The sequence below is a fragment of the Hyaena hyaena genome, unplaced genomic scaffold (genome assembly GCF_003009895.1).
Source record: "Hyaena hyaena isolate Hyena2069 unplaced genomic scaffold, ASM300989v1 scaffold_103, whole genome shotgun sequence".
Taxonomy (NCBI): domain Eukaryota; kingdom Metazoa; phylum Chordata; class Mammalia; order Carnivora; family Hyaenidae; genus Hyaena; species Hyaena hyaena.
In genome coordinates this window covers 190,514-197,706 of record NW_024080735.1, presented here as the reverse complement: position 1 = coordinate 197,706, position 7,193 = coordinate 190,514, and positions in this window count along the sequence as shown.

The window sequence follows — 7,193 nt, the reverse complement described above, 5'->3', positions numbered from 1 at the left end:
TGCCATCTGTGGGAGTAAGTCTGGAGACTGTCTGTAAATATGTTCCTGAAGTGTTTGGGAACACACAAAACTCCAGTTAAGGTCACCTGGGTGTAATTTCAAGCAGGCAGTTCTAGAATGTGATTTTAATTTAGTAATTGGAACCCAATTGTGTTGTACTTTCTACGCAGAAAGAGTTGAGCACAGAGAAGACAGTTCTGCCTGGACAAATGGGAAAGGGGGCTACAACTGGGCAGTCTGGAGACAGGGACCTGGAGACCCAGATGCTCAGTCACTATGGGTGCTGTAGGGCAGTGCTCCTTCACCCACAACCCTGCCTCTAGCACGCAGGTGAAGCTTTGCTTAAGGTTATACGTATTTCCAATTGCTTTTATTCCCTGCTTTGCTACGTTGTGTTTTTATTATGAACTGTTCTGCTAATGAGGAGGTGGTACTATGGATGGGGAAATATGATTCTAAATCCTGGAAGGAGGACTGATTCCAAAGTAAGTGGAGGAAGAGGCAGTCAATTGGATTGATAATCTTCAATCTACCAGAAGTTCGAGTAGTTTGAGACAGGCTTCCCAGGACTGATGGCAATGGAAAGACACTGACAAGGTAAGGGCCAGATCCAGAACTGTGTCCTCTCTGAGGACTGTTAGTGGCCAGGAAGCTGGCTTTCTTCTGGAAAGCACTTTGTTACTAACTGCATCGACTATGTAAGACTGCTAGGTCATTAATCAGTAACAATACATATAGAATGGGATAAAGTTTATCGGTAAATGCATACTTCCAATCTTCTTCCCAGACACTGGAAAGTACACTAGTGTGGCCTACTCGGGCTTTTTCTTTTCCCCACTGTGCGGCCATAGTCCTGATTTGTTTGAATCCTTTTTAAAAAAGAGTTTGTGATGAAGGATTGAGAGGAAAATGTTAGGGGTGGAGAGGTAAGAAGACCAGTGTGTCAAAGAGATTCACCGTGGTCTGTGGGAGAAGTGGATTGAAGAGAGAAAGAAGAAGTAGTCTTGAAGGACTATGTATCGACTTCCTAGAATTGGAGGAGACAAAAGTCAAATTGTTGTTATTGGGTTATTTTCGGGGGGTGAAATGGAATGAATTCTTTAATTTCTTTTTCCTTTTCTTTTTTTGTGAGCTCTACACCCAGTGTGGGGCTCAAAATCATGACCCCAAGATCAAGAGTCACATGTTCTACTGACTAAGCCAGCCAGGTGCCTAGGACACATTCTTTTAAGTTCAGCACCTGTATGGATCGAAGCAACTGAGCAGTAGCTTAGAAAGATTCTACATAAATTCTATTGCTTCTTTTTCCAAATTATTTTTCCTAGAAGTTTGCTCATTGATTTTGATTTTCCAGCCCAGGGAACCACCCTCTGCTGTTTCTTAAGATGCCACATGTTAAAACAGACTGTGCTCTTGTGCTTCAGGCTTTATATTCAGCTACCAATTGGTCGTTTTCATTGGGATCTCCCTTCAGCAGCATTCCCAAGTCCTCTCCTGGCATGATTCTTCTCTCAGTGGATGGTGCTATTTTGTGCCCAGATTTCTAAACCAAACCCATGGAGTCTATCTTAACCTTTTCCTCTCTGATATAATCCCCAATTTGTCTATTTTAATTCCTATTTCTGAAATTCGCCCACTCATCGCCGTTCCACTGCCATGACTTTGGATCTGACCAACATTATCTCTTGCCTGAACAACTGAAATAGGCTCCCAGCTGGCTTTCCTGCCTCCAGCCCTTCTCTGACCCAGATCTTCAGTGAAAATCGTGCCACTATGTAGTTGTGTTCCTGTTTGAACTCTGCCTTTCCTATAGGATTCTCTTTAAATATCAATCCTGCATTTCCTTCTTATCTTTGTGTGTATATGTTTTCTTTTGATCATATCCTTGAGTTTTTCCAATTACTGCATCTTATTGTCTATCTCATTTAATTTTTATCACCTTTTTAAAAAAGGCAGCAAATCAACACCATTCACTTTTTTTTTTTTTAGTCCCTGCAGAGACCTCCTTCAGGGAATTTTTGTCTAGCTGTCTGGCCCGGTTAGACTCAACACCTGGGACTTCTTTTTATTTATTTATTTGTTTGTTTGTTTTTTATTTAAGTTTTTATTTATTTATTTTGAGAGAGAGAGAGAGTGAGCACATGTGCACATGAGTGGGGGAAAGTCAGGGAAAGAGAGGGAGTGAGAGAATCCCAAGCAGGTTCTGTGCTGTCAGCACAGAGGCCAATATAGGGCTTGATCTCATGAACCATGAGATCATTGCCTGAGCAGAAATCAAGAGTGAGATGCCCAACCAAATGAGCTCCCGGGTGTCCCTGGGGCTTCTTTTTATGTCTTCTTGCATTGGGTACGCAATTTGCTGGATCCCATGCCTTCCTTGTTTTTTGGTTTATTCCTGCAAGTGATAGCCTATGAAAGGATAAATGTGAGATACAATTTTGTAAGTCTTTTCCCATCTTAAAATATGTTTATTCTGTTCATATATTGACTGATAGTTTGGTTATACAATTCTAGGCTGGGGGCACCTGAGTGGCTCATTTGGTGAGGTGACTGACTCTTGATTTTGGCTCAGGTCATAATTTCACAGTTCTTGAGACCAAGCCCCACACTGGGCTCTGCTCCGACAGTGTGGAGTCTGCTGAGGATTCTCTCTCTCCCTCTGCCCCTCTCCCACTTACTTGCACATGGGTGCACTCTCTCTCTCAAAAATAATAAACGTTGAAAAAACATTCTAGGCTGAATTATTCACAATAGCCAAGATTTGGAGAATTTCTAATATGTTTATCAATGGATGAATGGATAAAGAAAATGTGGCATATACACACAGTGGAAAATTATTCAACCATGAAAAAAAACCCCATATTCTTCCTTTTGCGACAACATGGGTAAGCCTGAGGGATTTTGCTAAATGAATATGTCAGACAGGGAAAGGCAAATCTTTCATGGCCTTCCTTACATGTGGAAACTTAAAAAAGCTGAACTCATAGAAACAGACAGTAGCATAGTGGCCTCCAGGGGCTAAAGTGTGGGAGAAATAGGGAGAAGTTGATCAAAAGGTACAAACTTCCAGCTGTAAGGTTAATAAGTTCTGGGGGTCTAAAGTACAGCAGGGAGACTATAATTAACAGTAAATTAACAGTACTGTATTATATACTTGAAAGTCGTTAAGAGAATAGATCTTAAATGTTATCATCACACACACCCACAAAAGGGAGCTGTGTGAGGGGATGGAGGTGTTAATTAACTTTACTCTGGTAATCATTTTGCAATATATTTGTGTCAAATCATTAAAGCATAAATGAAATAAATAAAATTCTAGGCTGAGTGAAACTGATCCTTGAACTTGAAGATATTGTTGTCTCACATATGGTTTTACTGACAAGAAGTCTGCTCTTCTCCCTGGAGGCTACCCCCACCAACCCTGCAGCTTTATTGAGATATAATTAACATATAACATTGTGCAAGTTGAAGGTATCCACAGTGTTGATTGGATACACATATATATTACAAAATGACTGCATGGAGGCTTTTATGGTCTGCCTTTTTCATTTTTTAATGTTTTCAATGATTTTCCTGAATGTGCTTCTTTTCATATTTACATTACATGGCATTTCATGAAACCATCCATTTTGAATTTGCCTTCCATTTTGAAAGGTAAGTTTTGTTTTATTTTCTGATTATTTCTTCTTTCCCTCTATATATTCTCTCATCTCAAAACCCTTATTAGCTTGATGTTCAATCTTCAGGATTCATCTCTGAAGTCTTTTATCTTTTCCCATGTTTTCCACTTCTTTTCCTTTTTACTCCAGGGTAAAATCCAGGAAACAGTAAGATCCAGGAAACAGACTGGACTATATCTTTCTATTCTTCTACTGAAGTTTTATTCTGGAAACTTGATTTCTAATTCAACTTGATACCCTCTTACATCATATGTCAATGAAACTAGAGGCCCTGTTACAACCCTGGACCCTTCCAAAATGCTCCCACTGTGCATTTTCTACTTGGCTCTCTCTGGTTCTCTTGGCTTTCTCTCCATTTTACAGTCCTGTTTTTCACCTTTGCTTTCGGCACAGGAAGTTCCAGAACAATATTTTGTAAGCTGCTATGAGATATCTCTTTAGACCTCATAGGGGCTTGGCACCATGTGGACTTCCATAAGCATTGCTACTGTCAGGCTCGCTTATTGTCAGCTGATCACAGCATGGAAGACTCCCTTGTGTTATTACTGCTACTGTTTGTGTGTGTGTGTGTGTGTGTGTGTGTGTGTGTGTGTGTGTTAAAGGGACTCCTTTATAGTTGGTAGGGCCCTCTTGTAATCAAATCACCTCTCCTAACTTTTCTTTTCGCCATAGATAACAAAATGCCTTAAATCAGGTTTGATTGAAATACTGATTCATTGACGTATCATTGGTTGGATACTTTTATTATGTGAGGTACAAACAGTAAAAAAAAAATGAACAGAAAATTCCATGGCCACACTCTTTCTGACCCCAGTTAACAATGCATGGTTTGCAGAAAGGGCAGCTGTTCAGAAGGCAAGAACTCCACCAGAGCAAGATACTGTCTCTGAGCACAAGGTTGAGTAGCTTATTTTTTATTCCAGGCTGAGTTCAAGCAATTATAACGAAATTGAGTATGGTACCTGCATTGAGAGAAAAGGGCTGCATTTTGTGTTATAGACATATCTTGTTGATGTGAAAACAGATTCAGGGAAGTCTAGCCAGAGGTTAGACTGTCATAGTTTCGCATGTTCCTACCTCTCTACCTCTCCATATACTCCTATACCGTATGCTGCCCAAATTAACCTCCCTTCTCTTTCCCATTTCAAAGCATTAGCATTAGCACATGGTGGTTAAGAGCCTGAGCTCCAAAGTCAAGCAACTATGGATTTGAATCCTTGCTCCATCACTTAGTGACTTTGATTCACTTCGTGGCCCGCTCTGTCACTGTGACATTAGAAAGGTGACTGTGCCCATCTTGGTCCATTCTCCACCCTCCCTATCTGTTCTCTTCCCTGGTAGTCTGACCTCTGTAGATGTATCCACAGGAGCCCTCGATCTGGGACTTCTGGCTGGTTTTTGCTACACGAAAGCATGGCGAAAGAGTGAGGCTGGATATCTATTCCAGGTTTCTCTGGATTTTCTTCAGGCCAACTGCATCCCTCTACAATGGGGGAATCTGTTAGGTGGTCCTCCCCACTTAGCTCTCCTCCTGGATTCTGGTAATCATTCCCTCCCCCCCCAGGATTGGGGGTGGCAATGGCCCCAACATGACTTGCATCAGGGCGCTATGTTATCCCTTCCGAATTCCTTATACCCTGTCTATATTTTGGCAGACAGTGCTTTTATTAAAACCTCCTCCAATGAGCCTATTTTTGAGTGCTCCATCTGTTTCCTGCCGAAGCCACGAACATACCTGAGACTCCATTTATTTTTAGGTCAGATCAATAGAAGAATATTTGTTCCATCGATTTGCCATGAGGATTGAATGAGATACTATACCCAAGCAAGGCATTATGCATGATACACAGAAAGAACTTAATAAGTTTCAGCTATTACTGTTAGTTGTAGCAATATCATTCATCTTAAAATAAGGTAGGGGCTCAGTTGGTTGTGCATCCGACTCTTGATTTCGGCTCAGGTCATGATCCCAGGGTGGTGGGATAGAGCTCCCTGATGAACATGGATCCTGCTTGGGATTCTTTCCCCCTGTCTCTCCGCCCTCCCTCATTCTCTCTCTCTCTCTCTCTCTCTAGTTTAAATAAATAAATAAAATAAATAAAGTAAGTTAAAATTCACCTGCCATTTATTACCCTTCCAAGTTCTGTTTTTCTAATACTTACGTGTATTGTTTTTTTCCTACATTATCCTGTGGTAAGAAATGTTTATTTATCACTTTCCTTTCTCTTCTCTCTCATGTTTTGTCCCTTTAACCAACTAGTTAGTTTCTTTCTTTTTTTTTTTTTTTGTTTTATTTATTTCTAGGAGAGAGAAACAGCGTGAGCAGGGGAGGGTCAGAGAGAGAGGGAGGCACAGAATCTGAAACAGGCTCCAGGCTCTGAGCTGGCAGTCAGCACAGAGCCCGACGCGGGGCTCGAACCCACGAACCGCGAGATCATGACCTAAGCGAAAGTCGGAAAGTCGGATGCTTAACCGACTAAGCCACCCAGGCGCCCCCCAACTAGTTAGTTTCTTAAAAGATAACTAGTAGGTAATGCTAAAGGATCATTTATTAAATAAACAGGCCAAAAGCAATTATGGTTATACATATAGGTGCAAGTTCCTATTGCTAAGCAACAGTCATGGACAAAAAAGTTAAAATAAAAATGAGTTCCTACTGAGTGAGTTAGTATATTCTCCATACATGGAGTTAAGAGCAGAAAATCTCTTTACAAATAGAAGAAATCCAGCCCTGCTTAGAATGGTGATGTTCTGGCAAAAGTTAGGATGAACTGGTTAACCTTCACTTTCCTAATCCTTAGTTCTATGATTGATCTTGACAGAAAGAGAGAGCAACAGAGACACTGCCCAGGAGCAGGCTTAGTCACTGGTACCTAATACCATCAAGTTTTAGTCTTTGTTCATCCAAGTGCAGGGCTTTGCTTTGCACAAGGAAGAGTTGAAAAACATCTCGGGAACAGATGTAAGAAAGCACTCTCTTCTTTTTAGCAAAAAATGTGGTTACTGTAGGCCACCACTGTCAGAACCAGAGGACACCATGCTGACTAACAGAAACCAGATGCTCTGGGAAAGGAAGCCATGGATAAATATGAATTATTTTCATCTGAATGACCTTCAGTTATCTCCCTTAATGTTGAGCCCTGGTTTTTCTGCCATCATCTTCCTTTGGGTACCTGGAGAAGAGAACAACAAAGGGGCGCCGTTATAGAGTGATTTATGGAGGATGTGTACAAGGGTCATCTGTGGCATGTGAGAAGAGGAAGAAGAAAGAACAAGAGAGTGATAATAAGAGTGTGTGCAAGAGACTGAGAATTAACTCAAGATAAAAAATTAAAGCACAAGAAATATAGTGTTGTGGGTAGAGTCCTGGCTAGGAACCAGGAGTCTGGGTTCCAATTCTTATTTTGGTACTGACTCATTGAAACATATGGGACCCATTCAGAATATATTTATAGTGAATGGAATCTCTTATTCTCATTATGCTGATTCCTCCACCACTGCAGAAGGGGGTTA